Source organism: Gracilinanus agilis, chromosome 4 (assembly GCF_016433145.1).
Source record: "Gracilinanus agilis isolate LMUSP501 chromosome 4, AgileGrace, whole genome shotgun sequence".
NCBI classification, from domain to species: domain Eukaryota; kingdom Metazoa; phylum Chordata; class Mammalia; order Didelphimorphia; family Didelphidae; genus Gracilinanus; species Gracilinanus agilis.
Genome location: NC_058133.1, coordinates 435,686,671 through 435,712,867, shown reverse-complemented (window position 1 = coordinate 435,712,867; position 26,197 = coordinate 435,686,671). Strand labels below are relative to the sequence as shown.

Genomic DNA, 26,197 nt, shown 5'->3' with positions numbered 1-26,197 from the left:
AGATAAATTCACCAGAAATTCTCCCAACTCACAGAGCAGGCTCCTCAAACAACCTTCCTTATTCAGGATCATTCAAAGAGTGACTCGTTACTCCAACTGTTTTCCCCAAAACTCCTTTTGGAAATTCTCTACCCATCAGTCCTCTGAGATTCCATTCTGACTTAAAGAAATCCAGCTCAATCAACTCTCTCATCCATCTATCAATGCATTTTGTTAATTAACCGTATTTCCTAATTAATTGTTAATTAGCTAACAAATATTTTACTACAAAATACAACCAAACTCCAAAAGAAAAATATGAATTGGACACATATTCTGAGAACTCAAAAAGGACTTCAAAAACTAATTAAGAGTGGCAAAGGAAAAGTGAAAAAGAGATATGAAAGTGACACAAGGAGAAATGAAAGTGATGCAAGAAGAAATGGGCCAATTGAAAAGGGAGAACCAAAAACTAACAGGAAAATCAGGCCTTAAAAATTAGAATTGACCATCTGGAAACAAATGATTTCATGAGAAATCAAGAAATAATAAAGCAAAATTTTAAAAAATGAAAAAATAGTGGAAAACATAAAATATCTTACTGAAAAAACAACTGTCCTAGAAAATAGTTCTAGGATAGACAATTTGAGAATTATTGGACTACCTGAAAGTTATGATCAAGAAAAAACCTTTAACATCATATTACAAGAAACTATCAAAGATAACTGCCCAGAGATCCTTGAACAAGAAAATAAAATTGAAAATAAAAGAATTCACAGATGACCTCCAGAAAGAAATCCTCAAATGACAACTCTTGGGAATATAATAGCTAAATTCAAGAGCCACCAAGCCAAAGAAAAAGTACATCAAGACAGCAGAAAGAAACCAAATATCATGAAGCTACAATCAGGATCATACAGGACCTAGTGGTTTCTACATTAAAAGGATCAAAAGACATGGAATATGATATTCAGGAAGGAAAAAGATTTGGGTTTATAATGCAGAATCACCTATCCAGCAAAACTGAGTATATTCTTTCAGGGGAAAAAATGATCATTCAATATGATAAATTTCCAAGTATTCCTGAGGAATAAACCAAACCTAAACAAAAAATCTGAAGTCCAAACACAAGACACAAGAGAAGCATAAAAAGATAAATAAAAAGGAGATAATTTGGGGGCAGCTGGGTAGCTCAGTGGATTGAGAACCAGGATTAGAGATGGGAGGTCCTACATTCAAATCTGGCCTCAGACACTTCCCAACTGTGTGACCCTGGGCAAGTCACTTGACCCCCATTGCCTACCCTTACCACTCTTCTGCCTTGGAGCCAATACACAGTATTGACCCCAAGATGGAAGGTAAGGGTTTAAAAAAAAAGGAGATAATTTAAGGGACTTAATAAGATCAAAATGTTTGTATATCTACATGGAAATAGGATTTCTGTGATTCTCAAAAATTAGTCTTAGTAGTTGAGAAGATAAAAGAAATTTACTCAGAAAGAGTTTGGAAAAGTAAGCTGATTATGATGGTGTGATGTATAGGTAAATGTGATGATATGCAACAATATGTATGTATGAAATGATATGTGTGCATATGAATAATATATAAAAATAAATCAAAGGCTAAAATAGAGAAAAAGGGAATGGAGAGATAGAATGGGGTAAAGTATATAACATAAAGAGGCATGAAAAATCATTATAGAGATGGGAGGATTGGGGTGGTGACAGGAAATGCTTAAACTTTACTTTCAATCGTAACTGGCTCAGTGAGGGTAAAACAAGTATATTCAGTATGGTATAGAAGTCTATCTTACTCTACTCAGTGGGGTATAGAATTCAATTTTACCCCACAGAGAAGTAGAAGGGGAATAAGACAAAAGAAGAGAGAGGTTTTGGAAGGGTGGGGGAATTAACAAAAAGCAAAATACTGATGAGGAGAAAAAAAAGAGAAAGGGAATACAGCAGGATTTAAAGGAGATAATATGAAGGAGGGCACTACAGAGCTAGTAATCATAATACTGAATGTGAATAGGATGAAATCACCCATTAAATGGAAGTGGATATAAGAGTGGATTAAAAATCAGAATCCTATTATATTTCATTTACAAGAAACACAGTTGAGGGAGGATGATACAAATAGATTGAAGGTAAAGGGGTAGAGCAGAATTTATTATGCAACTTCTAGAGTAAAAAAAAAGGAGGAGTTGCAATCATGATATCAGACAAAGTTAAAGTAGAAATTGATCTGATTAAAAGAGATAAGGAAGGAAATTACATTTTGATAAAAGGTAGTATAAATAATGAATAATAATGTCCCTTATCATTACTAAACATCTATGTACCAAATGTTATAGCACCTAGATTTCTAAAGGAAAAATTAAAGGAGCTCAAGGAGAAAATAGATAGTAAGACCATAATAGTGAGCAACCTCACCCTTCCCCTTTAAGAACTAGATAAATCAAACCAAAAAACAAATAAGAAAGAAGGAAGGGAGGTGAATGAAATGTGAGAAAAATTAGAGTTAATAGATATCTGGAGAATACTGAAAAGGGAAAAAAGGAATATACCATCTTCTCAGTAGTACATGGTACACACACAAAGACTGATCATTCACTAGGGCACAGAAATATTGCAAACAAATGCAGAAAAGCAGAAATAATAACTGCAAGTTTTTCAGATCATAATGCGATAAAATTACAATTAACAAAGGTCCATGGAAAGGCAAATTTAAAATTAATTAGAAATTAAATAATCTAATTCTTCAAAATTGGTAGATCAAAAAGAAATCACAGAAACAATTCTGGACTTCATTAAAGAGAATGACAATGAAGAGACATAATAGCCAAACCTATGGGATACAATCAAAGCAGTGCTCGGGGGAAAATTTATATCTCTAAGTGCATATTGCAACAAAATCAAGAGGGAGGAGATCAATGAATTGGGCTTGCAACTTAAAAAAATTAGAAAAAATAGCAAAATAAAAATCCTCAGATAAAAATTAAATTGGAAAACCTAAAAATTAAAGGAGAAATTAATCAAATTGAGAGTAAAAGGACTATTGAACTAATACAAAAGATTGGGAGGTGCTTCTTTGAAAAAAAATAAAATACTACTAGTTAAGTTAATAAAAAAAAGCAAGAAGAGAATCAAATTAAGACTATCAAAGATGAAAAGGGTGACCTCACCTCTAATGAAGAGGAAATTAAGGTATTTATTAAGAGCTATTTTGCCCAATTATATGGTAATAAATATGACAATCTTGGTGAAATGTGTGAATATCTACAAAAACATAAATTACCTAGATTAACAAAAGATGAAATAGAACACAAATAATCCCATCTCAGAAAAAGAAACTGAAGAAGCCATTAAGGAACTTCTTAAGAAAAAATCCCCAGGGCCAGATTTAATACCAATTCTATACAAATTATTTGGCAAAATAAGCAAAGAAGGAGTCTTACAAATTCTTTTTATGACACAAATATGGTATTTATTCCAAAACCGGGCAGACTAAAAACTGAGAAAGAAACTACAGAGCAATCTCCTTAACGAACATAGTCGCAAAAATCTTATAAAATACTAGCAAAAAGACAAGCAAAAAGCAAGTTATCATAAGGATTATTCACTATTATCAGGTAGATTTATACCAGGAATGCAAAGATTGTTTAATATTAGGAAAACCATCCACATAATTGACCATATCAATAATCAAACCAACAGAAATCACATAATTATCTCAATAGATGCTGAAAAAGCCTTTGACAAAATACAACATCCATACCTACAGAAAATACTAGAAAGTATAGGAATTGAAGGACCATTCCTCAAAATAATAAGCAGTATATATTTAAAACCAATAGCAAGTATCATTTGCAATGGGGGCATATTAGAAGCTTTCCCAATAAGATCGGAAATGAAGCAAAGATGCCCATTATCACCTATATTATTTAATATTGTACTAGAAACACTAGCAGTAGCAATTAGAGAAGTAAAAGAAATTAAAGATTTTAAAGTAGACAACAAGGAAACTAAACTATTATTCTTTGCAGATGATATGATGGCATACTTAAAGAATCCTCAAAAATCAACTAAAAGGCTAGTGGAAATAAAAAACTTTATCAGAGTTGCAGGATATAAAATAAATCCACATAAATCATCAGCATTTCTATATATTTCTAACAAAACTCAGCAGTAAGAGTTAGAAAGAGAAACCCCATTTAAAATCACTCTAGACAATATAAAATATTTAGGAATCTACCTGCCAAGAAAAACACGAATTGGATTATATGAACATAACTACAAAACACTTTCCACATAATTAAAACTATATCTAAACTTTTGAAAAAACTAATTGTTCATGGGTAGGATGAGCTAATATAATAAAAATGACAATCCTACCCAAATTAATCTCCTTATTCAGTTCCATACCTATCAAACTACCAAAAAACTTTTTGTAGCATCAGAAAAAATATAACAAAGTCCATCTGGAAGAACAAAAGATAAAGAATATCAAGGGAAATAATAAAAAAAATGTGAAGGATGGGGGTCTAGCAGTACCAGATCTTAAACTGTACTATAAAGTAGTGGTCATCACAACAATATGGTACTGGCTAAGAAACAGACAGGTGGATCAATGGAATAGACTTTGGGTAAATGACCTCAGCAAGATAGTGTTAGCTAAACTCAAAGATCCCAACTTTTGGGACAAGAACTCACTATTTGACAAAAACTGCTGGGAAAATTGGAAAAGAGTATGAGGAAAATCAGGTCTAGATCATCATTTCACATCCTATACCAAGATAAATTCAAATTCAGGAAATGATTTTAATATAGGGAATGAAATCATAAATAAATTAGGTAAACATAGAATAGTATACATATCAGATTTGTGCAAAAGGAAGGAATTTAAGACTAAGCAATCATTAGAGAACATTACAAAATGTAAAATGAATGATTTTGATTACATCAACTGTAATGGAATAAAAGGAAATATGATACAATGCTAATGGAGGCTGGTACTTGAGAGCTCTCGGTGGTATCAGCTGGTTCTTCAGGCAGGGAGGTTATCTCTTTAGTACAAGATAATTTAGGTCAGGCAGAGATTGGGTGAAATGTTTTCAATCAGCCTCCCTGCTCTCTCTAACCTCCCTTGAGGGGAGGTATAAAAAGTCCCTCCCTTCTGGAGACCAATTCCAAGCCTTCAGGAAGCAAAAGCTGGTTCACTTCCTGCCTAAGATGGATGCCTGGTTTAGACCTCAAGAAATAAAGGAAAGTTATTCTTTCCCTCTTCAGCCTTTGCCCTAGTAGTTGTCACAATGAATCACCAGAAACTCTTTTTATAAAAGCCAAAGGGGTTTATTAAAGCCAAGGGTAAGCTGAGGGAAAAGGCGTTAAGGTCTGATAACTGCTGCTAAGGGAGAAGCTGGTGCTGGGGGAGGGTCACAGAAGAGAGGAATCAGGCTGAGGGAACCGGCCCTTCAGCCAGGGATGAATTCACTGCCCTGATGTAATAAGGTTCAGCAGATTCCTAGATGAGGTGATGGCTTGGTTTAAGTCCCTACCTGCCTACAGAAGCTAATTCCCATGATCTCTACCCACCAAAAATACCCTCCTCCAGGGCCCAACGGGAGATCTAGGGATAGCAGGATATCAAGGGAGAGGTCAAGGCAATCAGGCAAAGCCCAAAAGCCAAAAGCAAAAAGCAAAAGCCAAAAGCCAAAAGCCCCTACACTTGGTTCTGCAGGAATATTTATAGTCTCAGGCTCCAATGGTTTTTGCCTGTGAGAACCCCAGCTGGCTGGGTCAACACTCCATTTTTCTAACTGTCAGGGTTGCTTCAGTTAGTTTTGCAAATGCAAGGGATTCTTGTAGCAACCCTGCATTACACAAGCTAAAAAGGTTTTGTACAAACAAAGCCAATGCAACCAAAATTAGAAGGAAAGCAACTAACTGGGAAATTTTTTTATAATGAAACTTTTTGATAAAGGTTTAATTTCCCAAATATATAAGGAACTAAGTCAAATAATAAAAAAAAATCAAGCCATTCCCCAACAACAAATGGTCAAGGTACATGAATAGGCAGTTTTCATATGAAGAAATCGAAACTATCAATAAGCATATGAAAAAGTGTTCTAAATCCCTCCTGATTATAGAAATGCAAATAAAAACAATTCTGAGGTACCATCTCACACCTAGCAGATTGACAAATATGACAACAAAGGAAAGTGATAAATGTTGGAGGGAATGTGGCAAAATTGGGACACTAATACACTGCTGGTGGAGTTGTGAATTGGTCCAACAATTCTGAAGGGAAATTCGGAATTATGTTAAAGGGCTTTAAAAGAATGCCTACCCTTTGATCCAGCAATACAACTACTAGGTTTGTATCCCAAAGAGATAATGAGGAAAAATACTTGAACAGAACAGAAATATTTATAGTTGTGTTCTTTGTGGTGGCAAAAAATTGGAAAATGAGGGGCTATCCATCAATTGGGGAATGACTAAACAAATTGTGGTATCTGATGGTAATGGAATATTATTGTGCTGAAAGGAATGATAAACTGGAGGAATTCCATGTGGACTGGAAAGACCTCCAGGAATTGATGCAAAGTAAAAGGAGCAGAACCAGGAGAACATTGTACACAGAGTCTGATACATTATGGCACAATTGATTGTAATAGACTCTTCTACTAGCAGGATAATCCAGAGGAATTTATGAGAAAGAATGCTCTCCATATCCAGAGATAGAACTGTGGGTACAGAAATGCAGAAGAAAAACATATGACTGATCACGTAGTAAGATAGGGATATAATTAGAGTTTTGATGTTAAAAGATCACTCTAATGCAAATACAAATTACATGGAAATAGATTTTGAACAACGATACATTCATAAACCAATGGAACTGCTTGTAAGCTTTGGAAGTAGGGAAGAAAAAGGGGTGGGAAAATCATGAATCATGTTACCATGGAAAAACATTCTAAATTTTAAAAAATAAATAGGTAAGGAATAACTTTTGGAATAAAAACTCCAACCCAATTTGTTAAGGAGCTGACATCTACTTTGAAGTATTTCAAGGACTGTCATATAGAATTGGAATCAGCCCTTCTTGGTTTGGCTTCAGAGACCAGAACTAGGAGCTGTTGATGAAAGTTAAAGAGAGGCAGATTTATGTTTCATTTTGAAAAAATAATAATAAATGTCCTTTAAGTTAGATATAATCTCTGCTTAGCCAGGTCATTTCCCCCCTTACCTCTATCCTACTCCAAAGGCACTAAAAGGATACATAATATGGACCTGAACTGTCTGGAAATATTTTTGTATAAAATTAGTTACCTAAAATATTCTGAGGACTACTGAATGGCACAGAGGATAGAGTACCTGACCTAAAGTAAGGAAGACTCATCTTCAAATCTAGCCTCAGACACAAGTCACTTCACACTATTTGCCTCAGTTTCCTTATACATAAAATGAACTAGAGAAGGAAATGGCAAAGCACTCCAGTCTTTTCCAAGAAAACCCTAAATGGAGTCACAAAGAGTCAGACATGACTAAACAAAAACACCAACATTATTCTCTATCTTGCTGCAGCAGTAAATATTTCAGGTACATCTGAGGTGTAGCTTGGGTAGTAAGTTTGAAGTGCTAATATAGTGGGTGGTCATTTGCTTATTGGTAATATCATATTGGGGCTGTTCCTCATTATCGAACCTCCAGTAATGAATTTACTGATTCATTTGCCAATTCATCATGGGAAGCCCCATCTCCACAGTGGTTGGGTTGAATTATTATTACCTACCATGCCTTTTCAGCCTACTTAGACATGATTGTCCTGCATGGTCTCCTGTGGTCCAACCACACAGGCAGGCCAGTTTGCTATTCTTTACTTAAATTTCACTATCTCCAATCTTTCTACCTTTATACTCTGTTCCCAATGCCTGGAATGCTTTCCCCTCACATCCCAGCTTTCTGGAATTCCTGCTTTCCTACAAAATTCAAATTAAGCACCACCTACTACATGAGATCTTTCTTGGCTTTCCTGCCTGTTAGATCCTGAGATTAATTCATATTTAATTTTTATTTGTATTATATGTAGTTATATATGTGCATGTTACTTTTTAGAATATAAACTCATTGAAGTCAGACATTGCCTACACTTTTAGTTAATGTTTATTGTTTAATCAGTTGGTAAGGACAGAGGCGTACTAATAAGCCCAACATTGGCCTCTAATCCCACAAATGTTGAAAGGATAACCTTCCCACCAAAAGAATTTATTGATGAATGTATAGCAATCCCAGGGAATTGGAGTGGGAAGATATGAGACTTTAGACCTCACTTCATATGGTGTTTTGTCTGAAATTTAAGAGTTTTAATGACATATTTTTCCCTTTCCATTTATTCTAGCAGGTACACTTTAATCCGTAATGCAGACATATTATATGTTTGAGGAATACCAAGTTGGAAAGGAAATAAGAATTCTGAAGGGATAGGGGAAAATTAGCCACATAAATCAAAAACGATCTTTGAGAATTTCTCAAACTTCAGGCACCACGCAAAGAAGGTTGAAACTGAGGTTCATAAGGGACAAGTAGCAAGGCTATGAGTTGCAGAATCCAGAGAAGTACCAACAAGTCTGTTCAAAGGATCAGGATTTAGAGTACCATCTGGTGGCTCCTGCAGAGATTTCACCCTGTAAAGCTAGTTAAGTCAATTCCCTCAATCATACACACTTTTTTGGCTATTGTCCTATCTGCCATACAATCTCATGTAAAGCCAAGTGAGTTTGTGAAAAGATGTACCCCTGATCTACACAGAGCTGTTGAAATGTCCAATGAACTATGTTGAAGGGGAGAGAGATACTTTTATTGTTAGTCTCCTAGTAAAGAACGATGACAAATATTTCTATTACATGTTGTTCAGTCATTTCAGCAGTGTTTGATTCTTCACAATCCCATTTGGGGTTCTCTTCAAAATTTTAAAATTTTATTTATTTATTTTATTTTATTTATTCAAAGATATTATATTTTCCCAATTATATATAATAATGATTTTCAATACATGTTTTCTGAAATTATAAGATCCAAATTGTCTCCCTCCTTCCCTTCTCTCCCAGGGCCTGGAGATAGTAAGCAATTTGATCTGTATTATACATGTATTACCATGCAAAACATACCTCCATTTTGATCATTGTTTTAAGAGAATACTCATTTTAAGACAAAACACCAAAATAAAACTTTAAACTAGGGTGAAAGATAGTATGCTTTGATCTGTATCTGACTCCAACAGTCCTCTCCCTGGAAGTGATAGCATTATTTGTCATATGTCCTTCAGGATTGTTCTGGATCGTTGTATTGCTGAGATTAGTTAAGCCTTTCACAGTTTCATCATCATAAAATATTGCTGCTACTGTGTACAATGTTTTCCAAGTTTTGCTTATTTCACTCAGTATCAGTTCTTGTAAGTCTTTTCAGCTTCTTCTGAAATCATCCTGCTTTTTAAAAAATTTCTTTTATCACAATAGTTTCCCATCACTGGCATATACCACAGTTCAGCTAGTTCCCAATTGATGGATATCTCCTCAATTTCCAGTTCTTTACCACCACAAAAAGACCTGCTATAAATAGTTTTGTACAAGTAGATCCTCTCCCCTTTTTTATAATCTTTTTGGTATACAGATCCTGTGGTTGGGTTTTACAGGATCAAAGGTATGTACAGTTTTATATCTCTTTGGGCATAGTTCCAAATTGCCCTTCAGAATGATCAGATCAGTTCACAACTCCAACAATGCATTAGTATCCCAATTTTGCCATAACCTCTTCAACATTTATCACTTTCCTTTACTGTCCTATTGGCCAATCTTATAGGTATGAGGTGGTACCTGAGGGCTGTTTTAATTTTCATTTCTCTAATCAAGAGTGATTTAGAATATTTTATATGAATTTTATTCATTTTGATTTCTTCACCTAAAAATTGCTTGTTCATATCCTTTGACCATTTGTTGATTAGAGGATGACTTGTAGTCTTATAAATTTAATTTATTTCTATATATTTGAGAAATTAGATCTTTATCAGAGAAATTTGTTACTAATATTTTTCCCAGTTTGTTGTTTCCTTCCTAATCTGTAACATTGTTTTTTTTGTACAAAACCTTTTAAATTTAGTATAATAAAATATTAATTTTATATTTTCTAATGCTCTCCATCTTTTGTTTGGTCATAAACTCTTCCTTCACCATAGATCAGTCAGGTAAGTTTTTCTATGTTCCCTTAATTTACTTACAGTATCTTTATATCTAACTCATATGCCCATTTGACCTTATCTTGGTATATAGGGTGTGAAATATTGGTCTATACCTAGTTTTTGTCATTCTGTTTTCCAGTTTTTCCAACAGTTTTTGTTAAAAGTGAATTCTTAACCCATTTGGGATTCTCTTAGCAGAGATACTGGAACGGTTTGCCTTTCCATCACTAGCTCTCCATTTCAAAAATAAAGAATTGAAACAAAAGGGTTACATAGTAAGTGCTTATGGCCAGTCTTGAACTCAGGTAAATGAGTCTATCTGACTTCAGGTAGATGCAGCTAACCACTGTGCCTCCTTGATGCCCCTATCTATTAAGTTGCTAGAAAACATTATTGTTCAGGTACAGGTTGAACTCAATGTCCGCAGCAAATCCCCTGAAACTTTAAAAGACAGGAAATTGCTGAGCTTGGCAGAACTAAATGTCTATCGGTAGGTAGGTTTCTCCTGAAGCATTCATTAATGGAGAGGGAAAATTGCTAATATTCAATTTCTATTCCACTAAGAGGCTAGCCTGATCCTTTGTTTTTACAGTAAACCCAGTCCTCTTAGGAGGAAAGCAGTGCTTTCTGAGAAACATTGACCAGACTTGGCTTTTCACATAGTATGGGGCTGTTTTAAATCAGGGAACAGGAAAACATGGTGTTGAACCTTAATAAGAGCTAACATTTGTATAGTAAAGCAATTTAAGATTTGCAAAGTTTTTACACACATATACACATTCATATAATCTCATTTGATTCTTACAACAATTTAGTGAGGGAGATGCTGTTATTGTATTCAAATTACAGATGAGCTAATGAGAGGTAATGAAAATTGAGAGAATTTAAGTATCAGGTCGCCTGAGTGAGGAGAGCGCGAGCGGATTGGGGCGGCGCCATGGCGGACATCCAGACAGAGCGTGCCTACCCAGAAGCAGCTGACCATCTTCCAGAACAAGAAGCGGGTGCCGCTGGAGTACACAGCCAAGGAGAAGCTGCCCCGCTACTACAAGAACATCAGTCTGGGCTTCAAGACACCCAAGGAGGCATTCCAGGGCATCGACATTGACAAGAAGTGCCCCTTCACCGGGAACGTGTCCAACCGCGGCAGAATCCTATCTGGTGTGGTGACCAAAATGAAGATGCAGAGGACCATCGTCAGCCGCCGAGACTACCTGCACTACATCCGCAAGTACAATCGCTTTGAGAAGCGCCACAAGAACATGTCGGTGCACCTGTCCCCCTGCTTCCGAGACGTCCAGATTAGAGACATCGTCACTGTGGGCAAGTGCCGGCCTCTCAGCAAGACCAAGAGGCTCAACGTGCTGAAGGTCACCAAGGCAGCAGGGACCAAGAAGCAGTTGCAGAAGTTCTGAGCCCCCCTCGCGGCGGGCAGGCGGGTACACGGGCACTGAGTTTACTGTTAATTAAATGTCTGGAGCAGTGATTCGATCTCGGGTTTTCCAGCCTCCTAATCCAGTAATGAATCTATTCTATCACCTAAAACCTTTTTAAATCAGCCTTGCTCTCTACACTACCTCCAACCATTTTCTCGGGGTCTAACAAGAAGAATATTAAATTCTATTTTACTATGGGTTAAGAAGTCAGAAAAGATACAAATTAAAGACACCAACAATGAAATTTAAAGTACATTTTTGCAGGAGATAGTGAAATGAAGAAGGCTGACAATGTCCCCTTCTCTTGTGACTAGCAAGATCTTTGTGAATTCAAAATTTTATTCTCTCCCCACACAGACACCGAATATTTTTTCTCTGTAATTGAACTGCATCTTAAATGTGCATAGATTATATGAAGTCTATTCCCTATTTTAACATTCCACTGAACCTAGATATTATACTGTATATCATCAGGAATTCCATTTCCTAAAGCCTGTCTTGTGTTCTTCCCATCACCTAATTTATTATGAAACAACATTTCTTTGTCCCAACTTTCTTTTTCCCCCAGGCAAGGTAACTTCATTTCCAATACTTGAGCTCCTCATGCAGTTTGGCATGCTAGTATCTTTTCATCCAAATACTGCATGTTATTACTTTTCAGGCAATAATGTGCAAAGTTGTCTAAAAATTCGGAATTAATTTTAGATGGTATTCAGAAATAAAGAGGAAAAAAATCTTAAGAAATCCTCAAAATTTTGAAGGGCTTTAAGGAAAAGACCTCAGATCTTGTGGTTTCAATCTTTCTTCCTCTATTAAAACTATTTCACTGAAACACTTATAAGATATAATTTGCAAATCTTCATGAAGAATTCAATACTCATGATAGCGTATGTTCATTTTAAGATGCCATATAAACTCTCTTTATGAGGAGCCATTATTTCTTTTAAAATCAAAATTATTAGGATATATACTTCATAATGAAAATAATCTACCTTCAATTCTTTTGCCATTGCATAGTTGTTTGGCATGGACTAGGAAATAATAACAAAATGTTGATTTTGTTGGAGGAGATGGGGAATCCCCACTTATGGTTTAACCAGTATAAGGACCTCCCAATGGGTAAACTAAATCAGTTGGTGAAGTTCAGTAAGTACTCTGTAACTTACAAAGTCTAAAAATATTCTAAGATCAATAAGACTTAAGAAAGACACCTGACCAAGGTCACCTATGCAGCTGTGTTAGAATATTTGAGGTGAGATTTGAGTCTGTCTTCTTTACTCCAGAGTCTATCCTTTATCCATTTTATCATTTATCATAAATGTGATCATTTATTTTCTGGCTATTTTAGACACAACCTTTCCTTAGCTCTTTCAGGATGCTTGATTATACTGACATTGCTATTTATTTGTTTCTTTTTACTTCATTAATGTCTGGCTATGTATTCTATGAAACAGGGTACCCAAGCATTAATGTAGGTTGGTGCCAAGAAGCAGAGGAGATTGTGCACACTCGAAGACAGGGACCCTTTTGGTCAGTCCTATAATTCTTCCATATGTATTCATAATCACCTTCCAATAATTCTGACCTGCAAGGGTCAATAAGCCTTAAGATAGGAACAACTCCACTCCACTCCACTAGTCCTTCCTTCTAGTCTGAGAGAAAGCAATTTCATTTTTTCCTGTTTCATCTTCTCCTTTTCTTTTATGACTTCCACTTCTTTCTTCTTTTCCCCAATTTTAGACCTTTGTAGTAGAAAGAGTCAGTGTCTTAGACCATGCATCTCTCTCAGTTACAAAGCATACACATAGCACCTTAAACATACTCATATGCATACTAGCATACAAAGACACATAAACCTATATAGAGACACAAATTACACATGTATGTATATGTGCACATATAAACATATGCACAAATAAATAAATAAACTTCTAAGTTAAACTTCATTATGGATATTTTCTCAGGTCTAGACAATCAACAAAACAAAAAGTCAACCCCTGACTTGTAGCAGAATGGATTCAGCACATCCCTGGGTGAATATCATAGACAGTGATAAACCATATAGGCTATAGCCAACTTTATGTACTGGAAGTGAATGAATTAATCACCAACCACTTACTAAGGGTCTATCACATGCCAAGCGCTATTCTAGGTAGAGGAGATTCAAAGAAAAAGTGAGATATTCTCTTCCCTCAAGATATTTAAATTCTACCAAAACCAACATGCCCCCATAGATAAAAACATGCAAAAGATACACCAGAGAAAATGTAATTTTGGGGGGAGGAAGGCACAAACAATTGGGAGGAGGGAGGAACAGAAAGATATGAAGAAAAAACTGAATCTGAGACTTGGCGATCAGTGGAAATTCTCAAAGGTAGAGATAAAAAAAAGTGCATTTTAGCATAAGAGATAATCTTTGTAGAGGCACAGATATGGGTAATGGCATCTTGTAAGGAAGAAACAAGAGAAAATCCAGGGTGATTAGGCTATGGAGCACATGGAAGGTAATATTATAAGGCAGGTGAGATAGTATGTGGCCAAATTGTAAAAAAATATTAAATCCCAACTAAAGAAATTTGAATTTGATCCTCAGTAATTAGGAGCCCCTGGAGTTTATTGAGGTGAGGTTGGGTCATCTTTGGGAAAATAATGTTGGTGATTTCATGGGGTCATGTAATCTATAGATTACAGTGGAAAGAGACTCTAGGCCAGGGATTGGCAATGTATGGCTCTTGAGTCATATCTGGCTCTTTTGAGGGCCAGATATGGCTCTTTCTGCAGGAGCCATAAAGTCAATTTTTTTCAGGCGCTGTTACAGGAGCGCGCACTGTGAGCACTGTACGGCTCTCATGAAATTACATTTAAAAAAATGTGGCGTTTATGGCTCTCATAGCCAAAAAGGTTGCCAACCCCTGAGTCTAGGCAGATAAACCTACTATTGCAATAGTCCAGGCAAGAAGTGCTGAGGTTCTGAATTAAGGTGGTAGCTGTGTCAATAAAAAGAAAGAAACTTTTAAAATGAAGTTTTGATAATTTACTAGTTATCAGCTACCTAAACCTTAGTCCAATGAACTTAATAAATTAGTTGGCATTATAGAAGAGTGGTATTCTCCCTAAGAGAATAATGCTAATGAGACCAAAGTCCCAATCAGTTCTTATATTGGCTTCACCAGAGATTATATCTATAACCTTTGCCAACTGCTTCACAGATGTGAGTCTCGTTGACCACAAGAAAGACTGAGTGAGAGCATCCATTTCATCATAAATCCATCTTCACTACTAGAAATTTAACTGAAAGCACATGCCCTACTAATATATGGGTCAGTAGTGACATTAATTCTTATATGCAGGAAAATAGAAATGTGACATGACTGACAAAAATATTATTGTGACTTTAGACAAAATTAACAGAAGCAGTGTTCAAAATGAGGAAGTATAATATCTGACTAGGCAACATCTGGAAGCCACATTTTAAGGAAGGACATTGATGACCTAGAAGATGTCTAGGAAGAAATCAGAATTTGAATAGATTTCGAATCATGTCATATGAGGATTTGCTGAAGAAACTGGAAGTATTTAAAGAAGGGGCAACTTTGGCAGGATATGATCACTGGTGCCAAGGGCAATACCATGGTAAATGCATTAGTTTTAGTCTTTATTGTTCCCAAAAGAAGAACTAGGACCAATGGGAAGAAGTAATTAGGCATTAAATTTGGGTTCAATATAAAGCAAAATTTCCTAACAGAGAGTGGTCTGACAATGTGAGCTCTTAGGAGGTAGTAAATTCCCCATCACTGAAAGTATTCCAGCAAAGGGCATTTATACCTGTAATCAGGGATGTTATAGAGCAGATTCATGCCCCAAGCATGCATCTTGACTAGATGACTTTCAAGATCTCTTCCAATTTTTGAATTCTGTTAATTCTTTTCAAGTTGACAAGAATCACACAGGATGGACAGAAATAGATGGGATGTGATATGCATCATTAGAAGGAATATATACATCATCAATCAAAATCATAGATTAACTGGTTTATTGAAATATAAGTTAACATTGTAGCAAAATCAAGTCAAAGCATTTATTTAGCTCTTAGTAAGAGCCTATTAAATAATTATATCATCACATATATTATGTTGTTGACAGTGGTCAGTTGTTTTTCAGTCATATAATTTAAGGCAGAATAAGGAAAGGCATCATTCAGAAGGTGGAATTCTGGCTGAGATTTGAAGGAAGTCAGAAAAATCAAGAGGCAGAGAAAAGGAGGGAAGACATTCCAGGCATGGGGATAGCCAGGCAAAATACTCAAGAGTCAGGAAATGTCTTCTGAGAGAAAGTTCAAGGAGACCAGTGTCATTGGATCTTAAGAGTGTCAGGAAATTGGGGATAAGGTATAATATGATTAGAAAGGTAGAAGGGAGATAGGTGATGAAGGATTTATACTATCAAACAGAAGATTTTATATTTGACACTAGAGCCAATAGGAATTGATTAAATAGGGGAAGTGGATGGTATGGTCATTACTGTCATTTAAGAAGTTCATTTTGGCATTTGAATGGACAGTGGCCTGGAGTGTGGGCAGACTTCTGGCAGGCAGATCCACCAGTTTTCAGTTGTCCAGGTATGAGATGATGAGAGCCTACACCAGTGTTGGCAATATGAGAGGAGAGAAGCAAGCCTATAAGAGATACTGTAAGAATAACACTGGCAAAATGTTGCAACGGATTGGATATGGGAGGATGCCTTGAATCATCAAAAAAACAAACAAACAAAAAACCAATCCAAACAACAACAGGTATATGACTGAATCAGAGTAAAGAATTACATATTTTATTTGTTTTTAAATCCTCAGTGTTTCGCACAATTTCTGAAAAAGAATAAGCACTAAATAAATGATTCTTGCTTCCTTTCTTGCTTCCTCCCTTTCTTCCTTTCTCTCTGTTTTGTTAATGTTTTCCTTCCTTCCTTCCTTCCTTCCTTCCTTCCTTCTTCCTTCCTTCCTTCCTTCCTCTCTTTCTTTCTCTTTCTTTTTCTTTCTTTCTTCTCTTTCTTTCTTCTCTTTCTTTCTTTCTTTCTTTCTTTCTTCCTTTCTTTCTTTCTTTCTTTCTTTCTTTCTTTCTCTCTTCCTTTCTTTCTTTCTCTCTTTCTTTCTTTCTCCCTTTCTTTCTTCTACCTATCCATCTATCTACCAATTTCAGCCATCTCTCAATTTTTTCCTTAGAGTTTCAGCATTTGAAAAAATATGTCTATCAGTTAGAAAAAGCAACAATGTTCATCAATGATGGCAGAAATTCAATCATATCACGCTATGTAATTGGAAAAATGCTTTTGACATGGAATAGATATATTTATATTTCAAGTAATGACACAAATTCCAAATACTGTCTTTATTCTAAAGTGTGAATGTAGCATCATATTTAAAATATTTCTTTCATGATTTGAATATAGATAGAATAATTTTTATAAAAGTTTAATGATATTAAATGAAGCAAAGCAAGTATCATATAATAAGAAAACACCTGTAGCAGTCATCATATGATATAAAGTATTTTATATTTAATATTTATATAGAGCTTTTAGTTCTTTAATTGCTTGTATTTTTTTCTTATTTTGATCTTTACATCAATCCCAAGAGAGTGAGGCTAACAACTTCAATCACCTCTATCTCACTTCAATCCCTTTTACTCAGGAGTCAAAAGGCATCACTTATGCCATTTCCCATTTTGTTTTTTCACTACTTCATTATTTTATTATTCAACTACTTTTCCATTTTATTTTTTACTATTCAACTATTTTATTATTCTATTATGTTATTATGTTGCTTTTCTATGTATCTGGAAATCCCGTGGCACCAGGCTAGTGATAAAGCAGCAGGTACAGCTACACTGGAGGCTGCCGTCCTTTCACACAGATATCCCAGGACTTGGATGAATCAGCTGCTACATACACACTCAGCATATGGGTTTCACTTATCTCATCTAATGCTCTTTTTGGATGTTGCTATAAAATTACTGTTGTATTTGAGTTCCACCCCAGCCCTGAGGACATTATGACATCAATTTTACATATAATCATCTGTTAAGATGGAGCCTAAATGAATGGGTTCCTTGAAAATGTAATTTGAAAGAGACAACATTATATTCTTCTACCCTGGAATGAGAGGGAGGAAAACCAGCCAACTATTGATTTGGATAAATTTTCAAGATTGAACTTGGCCCATGCAAACCTTGAATTGAATTGGGGTTCTAGGTCATGTGTTATTTGATAATTTGTCATGTCTACATCCTTAGGAAATAAGAATTTTTGAATCATTTAGAATTGAGAAGAAATCATAAAGTCATTTAGCCCAACATCCTTATTCTATAAGTTAATTTAAATGACTTGCTTCACTCACTTATTTACAGGTAGTAAGTAGAGCAGCCCAGTTCCTATGATTCCAAATCTAAGGTTATTTTCCTTGAATTATTTAACTGGTCTAATTTTGAAGAGTCCTTATATAATGTGTTCGTTGGAAAGAATTTTTTTAAAGCATTCATAGTCAGTGTCTAAGGAAGATTACAAATAACATGGATATCGTGCTATTTAATATTTATCTTCTTGCATATGGGCAAACAAAGCAATAATAACAACTCATGATTCATTCTTATAAACAGCACGTGCAATCTGTGACAACTTTTAGCTTGAAATAATTTAAAATAAGCTAGCACGCTTGCTAAGATGTCCACAGAACCAGACGTTTTGTATTTGATACATATCTCATTGTAAACAAGCTAAGAATAGATCCTGTGAACTCCAAACACTAGCTCCTTTTTTCTCTTTCCAAAGAATTTAAATTTTAAGATCCATGAGCTAAGGCTGACAGTGGGTTGTAAAATAAACTCTTGACTAGCACAGGTATTTCAAGTTCATGATTAATTAGCACATTTTGACAAAAGCTGCATAATGTATCTTTCTTTTAGATTGAACAACAGTTTATTAACTCTACTAAGTTCAAGGTTCAAAGATAGAGATTAGAGAACAAAGATGAAAAATGAAACGTTTCCTGCCCACAAGGAGCTTACTGTCTACAATGGGTAACAGGAACCATATCCAGATAAGTTTTACACACCAATGTACGATTATCATAGAAGAGAAACTGGACTTGTTCTATTTGTTTTTATGGAGCCAAAATTAGAAAAAGGCAGAGTCAAGCTCATTGTTTTGATAAACTCCTGATCAGCTTTTTGTTGTTGTTCAATCATTTCAGTCATATTTGACACTTTCCTTGGCAATGATACTCAAGTGATTTCCCATTTCCTTCTCCAACTTATTTTACAGATGAGGGAACCGAGGCAAACAAGGTAAACTGACTGGCTGAGGATAACAATTTAGTATCTGATGTTGGATTATAACTCAGGTCTTCACAATGCCAGACCCTACCAACTAGATGTCCAAAAATTAGAATGGGTTGCCTTAAACTTAAAAGATAAGAATCTACTCATCCTCCAAACCAAACACAATTTAGAACCATGGCCTGAATTCAAACCAACAGTCCTTGAACCCAATATAATCAATAGCTATATACACACTCTGCATATGGATTTTATTTGGGGGTATCTCATCTCCCACTTTTTTGGGATGTTGCTTTAAAACTAATGTTGTATTTGAGTTTCATCCCAGCCTTGAGGACTCTGTCACCAGATACTGCTGACCTAGCTATCTGGCCTGGATTCACTACTACTACCACTCAATTTTCTAGTGTCTGGAGCAAGAACAAATGACAAGACATTGGTTGTTCCTTTTGTAATCATAGAATCCTAGAGAGTGAGGAACCCAATGAAATTCTTTATCCCATCCTAGTGATATCAAATTAATTCCTCCTTACTCTTTAATCTTTGCCATTCAGAGTATCTATCCACAAAAGGTATGTTGGATATTCAAGAAGGACTATTACCTCTGGTGTGAGGGTTATCAATTACTTTTCAGGGCCAAATTTCCACATTTGATGTCCATCTGCCATCCAATTCTTTCCTATCCCTCCAAGAAGGTATAACACAAGTAGGGGCCAGACTCCAGTAAAAATTGTCTCTGCGTACAAGCTAAATCAGGTTGAGGGTAACCATCAGGACTCAAACTTGTTGGTGAATTAGTTTGGTATCTATTTCAAGCATATGAAAATATTCCTGGTAGAACAGGCTAATGTGAATAATTTGTTTCAAAGGGGCAAGGAAAATGGAGTAAGTAGACTATGGAGTGCTTAGAATTGGGTCAATCATCAAAGACACCAAGATCATCCAATTGTATCTTGAGCCATTGCAAGTGGTGTTGTCTTTTGTCTTGCCACTGGTCTTCAGTAACCCTGGAAAAGAGAGTGAGGTTAACAAATTCAAGCAGCTTTACCTTACTTCCATCTCATTTACTTTGGAGTCAAAAGCCATTTTGCATTTTATTGTCTCATTATTTTATTATTCAACTATTTTGCCATTTAAAATTATATATATATATATATATTATTATTAATCTATTACTTTATTATACTACTTTTAACTTTTATTATTATTTATTTTGCCATTTTTTCTAATCTACCCATGGCATTAGGCTAGGGACAAAGTAGCAGGTGCAAGTACACTGGAGTACCCTGCACATAGGTATCCCGGTCCATTAGACTAGAATAACAATGGGATTCAGCCACACCATGGATATTTAAGAAGTCTTTTTAAGGACTGCAGTGCTCACCTGCTAGCATGAGGAATGGACTAGAAAAGGAAGTCTGCTTTACCTAACCTTGACCTATTTAATATAGTAGGCAAGGATTCCATCCTGCAATTAAAACACACGAAATGAACAAAAAATTTCATGAAGATATTTTCATTTACCATTAATACATGAAAAGTGTATATGCTTATGGACAACACAAAATCCAGAAATATAAACTGCTCTTATAGTGAGAGAACTCAGCAAGTTTTGCATCCACATTGTAGCCCTGAACAAAACAAGGTTGGCAGATGAAGCTTATCAAAGTTGGAGTTGGATACCTGTTTTTCTGGAGTGGTTTCTATGAGGAGGAGCATTATGAAGCTAGCATAAGTTTTGTAATGAAATCTAATCTAGTCAGCAATCTTGTATGCCACCCCAAAGGAGTGAATGACAGCCTTATTATATGTTTGATACCTGTAATCATCATCATTGCACATATTCTCACCATGATGAATCCTGATGAGATCAAAGAAAAATTTGGTATCTCCTGATTTCTTATTACAAACACTATGTTCCATTTACCAAACATAGTTGACATTTGACATTTGATGGACTATGCCATTATAAGAAGAAGAGACAGAAACGACGTGAAAGTGATGAAGGCTATGTGTGGCACTGAGTGCTGGACTGATCACAGACATCTTTTCCAAGCAAAACATTCACATTCAACAAAAGCAGCAGCCCCAAGGTGAGACAACTAACAGAAGAATCAATGTGAACAGATTTAGAGTACTTCTCTGAGATCAGTTGGTTTCTAACTTGGAGTAAAAGCTGAACCAACACATAATTGGCAACAGAAAAGGAGTAGAAAAGAAGAGAGAAGCTTTCAGAGATGTGGTAGATAGCACAACATTTACAAATCTGTGCCAGAACACTTGCAAACATCAGGATTGGTTTGATGAAAATTTAGATACTACTAAATGAAAAAGGGGAATTTCACAGAATTTAGTAGTAGGATAGTTAATCCATCTCTGAAAAGTCAGTGTATAACTCCATCAAAACTAAAGTGCACTTGAAGCTTAAAAGAGATTCTTGGTTCAATAAGAAGGCAAATGAAATTCAGTTTTATACTGACAGCAACACAAAGGAATTCTATGATGCCCTGAAGGTTATTAATAGTCCAAACACCTATTGTGTCTTTATCCCAGGGCAAAATATCTACTAACAATTACATTAATTTTATCTTCATGGGTATCCTTTATTCTTTTGGTTTTTATAATAGTAATTTGGTTTTCTTTTTAAAAATCAAATTAATAGTTAATTTTGTTTTATTTTTTTCATAAAAGCAGGTCCTAGTTTTCTTCATTAGATCAATTATCCTTTTACTTTCAATTTTATCAATTTCTTCTTTGCTTTCTAGAATTTTTATTTTGGGTTTTAATTTGAATTTTTAGCTTTTAATTTGCTCCTTTTCCCATGGTTGCTGGTCCAATTCATTGATTTACTCTTTCTCTCTTTTATTGATGTACACATTTAGAGATATTCATTTTCTCCTAAGTATATTTTGGCTGTATCTCACTAATTTGAAATGCCTAATTTTTGTCAATCTATCAAAAATATTGATTATTTTGTTATTTGTTCTTTGACCCAATTATTCTTTAGGATTAGATTAGATTATTTATTTTCCAATTTATTTTAGTCAAATATTCTTTAACACATTTTATTGAACATATTTTTATTACATAATAATATGAAAAATATACTTAATATTTCTGCTTTTCTGCATTTGGTTACAATGTTTTTATGCCACAATATATATTCAGTTTTTGTGAAAATGCCATGTACAGCTGAGAGAAAGGCATACTCCTTTCTATTCCAATTCATTTTTTCCAGACACATATCATATCTCAGTTTTCTAAGATGCTATTTGTCTTCCTGTCTTCTTTATTATGAGGATCCTCCCCCCACCCAATAGAGTCACTAGTATAGTTTTTGTATTTATTTCTTCCTGTATGTCATCTAACTTTTACTTTAAGAATTTAGATCTTATGCAATTTGGTACATATTTGTTTAGTATTGATATAATTTCATTGTCTAAAGTGCCTTCTTAGCAAGATATAGTTTCTTTACTAATCTCTTTTAATTCATTCTATTTTTGTTTTTGGTTTGTTTAAGATCATGACTGCTGTGATTTTTTCCCTACACCTGCCTTTTGTACCTCAGCTGAAATATGAGCTTCTTATTTTAAATCTCTGTGTGTCTCAATTTTATTTCTTATAAACAACATAATTGTGAATTCTGATTTTTAACCCATTCTGCAATCTGCTTCCGTTGTTTAGGTGAATTCACATTCGTAGTTATGATTACTGTTCATTTACCTCCATCCTCTTTTCTTTAATTTATCTTTTTCTCTCTCTTCTTATCCTGTTGCTTTTCCAAAGTCTATTTTGCTTCTATCAACTTCTTTTATCTACCCTCACTTTTATGACCTCCCCTCCACCTTTCCATCATTTTCTTCCTCTTATACTTTTATAAATGTCAATTGCCAATTGGATATCAATATCTCTATATATGAACTAATTGAGGTATTACTGAGGTTCTAGCAATTCCTGCCCTCTCCACTACAATTTTCTGCTCCATTATAAAGCTCTTTCTTGAGTGAACATTTTATGAAAGATAATTTCTGCCATTCTTCCTCTCCTAGCCTTCTCCTAAGGCATCCCTCTTTCTTGCTATCCATTTTTACCATCATTCCAACATAATTGACTCATTCCTGTTCCCTCTTTCTATGTAGAATCCTTCTACTTAACCTAATAAACTATAATTCTAAAACATTACATGTATCATCTTCCAGTATAGAAAGATAAACAGTTGAATCTTAAGTCTTTATGTTTTTTCTTTCATGTTTACCTTTTTTATGCTTCTCTTGAGTTTTGTATTTTTTCTTTTGAAAAATTATACTTAATCAAAAAGGAAACAACAAACTGGGTAAAAATCTTTATAACAAAAAACCCTGACAAAGGTCTAATTACTCAGATATACAAGGAGCTAAATAAATTCTACAAAAATCAAGCCATTCTCCAATTGATAAATGGGCAAGGGACATGAATAGGCAATTTTCAGATAAAGAAATCAAAACTATTAATAAGCACATGAAAAAGTGTTCTAAATCTCTAATAATCAGAAAAATGCAAATCAAAACAACTCTGAGGTACCACCTCACACCTAGCAGACTAGCTAACATGACAGCAAAGGAAAGTGGTTAATGTTGGAGAATGTGGCAAGATTGGGACATTAATGTATTGTTGGTGGAGTTGTGAATTGATCCAACCATTCTGGATGGCAATTTGGAACTATGCCCAAAGAGCACTAAAAGAATGCCTGCCCTTCGAGCCAGCCATAGCATTGCTGGGTTTGTACCCCAAAAGATATCATAGGGAAAAAGACATGATCTCTTAGAATCAGAAGTGACCCTGTTCCCTAGCATTCCTTAATCCCAGATTCCTTCTGACAAAGTGATTCTGTGCCTCAGGGTTTCTACTTCCTCTTCACCAAGTTTTCCTTTCCATCTTTGATTTATATCCTAGAAATCAGTATGGGCAATGAAGTTGACAAATAGCATTTGTCCTTTATCTAGTATTATGTATCTAGCATACAGGTATTCTGTAACTTTTTCTAACTGCTTGTCAGGTCCTCTTGCCAACTTTTCCTTGAAAGCTCCTGAAATGGCTTCTGCATCTGTAGTCATCACATTGTCTCACCACTGGTCTTACATCCATGTAGCCTCTGGACCTTTCTCCATCTCCAAGTCATAGATCTCTCTTTCCAACCTTCTAAGTTATCTTGGAATGGAATAATATCTGTTTTATACTTTTTATTGGCTCTGTTATCCCAGATTTCAATTTTAGTAGTTATTTTAAAGGATTTTTTGGAGAAGAATGTTGGGAAACTCAGTTAAGTGCTTTCTCTACTGTGCCATCTTGTCTCCACCCTGGAAGTCTCAATTTTTTAGTTATTAAGCAAAAGAGCTTTTATAAATGTTTTTATACATTTGAAGCTTGAGAATATAATCTCCTAGAGAATAGAAAGCATTTTTGGTGTCATATTGCCAGACATTAGCACTGCTCCTGGCACAGGATAGAAACTTTAAAAATGCTTATTGATTGATTAAAATAATAAAAGCTTTAAATCTATGATTTTATGCTGTAATTTTGTTTGCTTACTTTTTTACTAGGTCTATGATTTCTTTGGTTTAGAAGACTTTCTGTAAGGAAACTCCTTTTACAATTCTGTGGGCATTTTATCTCCAATTTATAGATTTAGTTAGTGACCTGGAGCTCTAAGCTATTGAATGACTCTGCTAGCATCACAGAACTTGTGTATATATATATATATATATATATATATATATATATATATATATATATATGAAGGGAGATTTGAACCTAGATCTTACTCACTCCAACATCAGCCCTCATTCTACTATCTCATATTCTTTCTCCATGAATAATTTTATTAAATAAGTGAATACATTTGACATCCAAATAATTTTCAAAAATATTTTTAAAAGTACAATAGATCTAGCTTTAAAAATGCACCATATTTGAAATGTATTTTCTAGAACTAAGGAGAATTCAAATCTTAATAAGGCATTACTTCCTGTTTTGGTTCATACAAGGTGCAGAATTTTTTTGCATGAATTGGAAATTAAGAATATAGCTCTTAGGGTAGAAAACAGCTGGCTCTCTGTGTACATACCAGAAAATCAGACATGCTGAGAAAGAGACAGCCAGAATGGATGTTTCATAGAATAATGTTCTTCAGTCAGCCTCAGTGCCAGAGAGCCAACAGAATTCTGTAGTCCCTCTGTAAATTTGTTTTATGCAGGTTCATTTTATATCCTGCAAATATTCTAAAGTTGTTGGTTATTTTGACTAGTTTGTAGTAAGTTCTCTAAGTATATTATCATATCATCTTCAAAGGGTAATAATTTTATTTACTCATTTCTTACTGTAATTATTCTAATTTCTTCTTTATTTTTATGGTTGTGCTTTCTAGTACAGTATTCTATAACAATGATGATAATGAACCTCCTTGCTCCACCCTTGATCTTATTGTAATGGCTTCTACCTTATCTTTATTATAGAAATGTTTGCTGATGGTTTTACATAGCTGCTATTTATCATCTTAAGTAAATTTTAAAGTCAATTTATTCATGTGCTTTCTAGTATTTTTAATAGGAATGAATGTTGTATTTGGTCAAAATCTTTTTCTGAATCTACAGAGATTATAATATGGTTTCTATTGTTTTGTTATTGAAATGGCAAGTTATGTTGATAGTTTTCTAAATATTGAACCAGCACTGCAGTCTTGGTATGAATCTCACCTGGTCATAGTGTATGTAGTATATGATTGTTGTGATATATTTCTAATATATATAATTTACATGACTACTCATTCAGGAAATTGTCTATAATTTTCTTTCTCTGGTTTTGCTCATCCTGGTTTAGGAATCAGTGCCATATTTGTGTCATAAAAGGAATTTGGAAAAAATCCTTGTCTATTTTTCCAAATAGTTTATATAGTAATGAAATTAATTGTTCTTTAAATGTATTATAGAATTCACTTGTGAATCCATCTCTCTCCTTCTCCAACTCTATCTCTGTCTCTGCCCTGTCTCTATTTGTATCTCTAGATTATCTCTGCCACCTCTATATTTCTCTCTCATAATTCTCTCATTTTTCTTGGCATTTGGTTGGCATTTAATAAATGTTTGTTAGTTAATGAGCTTCTTCTCATGCTATGTGACCCACAAGTAAACATTAAGCTCTACAGAGGCTTGTAAATGTTGTTATAGCCAGAGTTTAACAGTT

General features: G+C 34.7%; 1 pseudogene; it reads left to right on the top strand.

The window, feature by feature from the left end:
- The first annotated feature begins 11,152 nt into the window (after nt 1–11,152).
- LOC123247301 lies at nt 11,153–11,630 on the top strand (annotated as a pseudogene).
- The last annotated feature ends 14,567 nt before the right edge of the window (nt 11,631–26,197 follow it).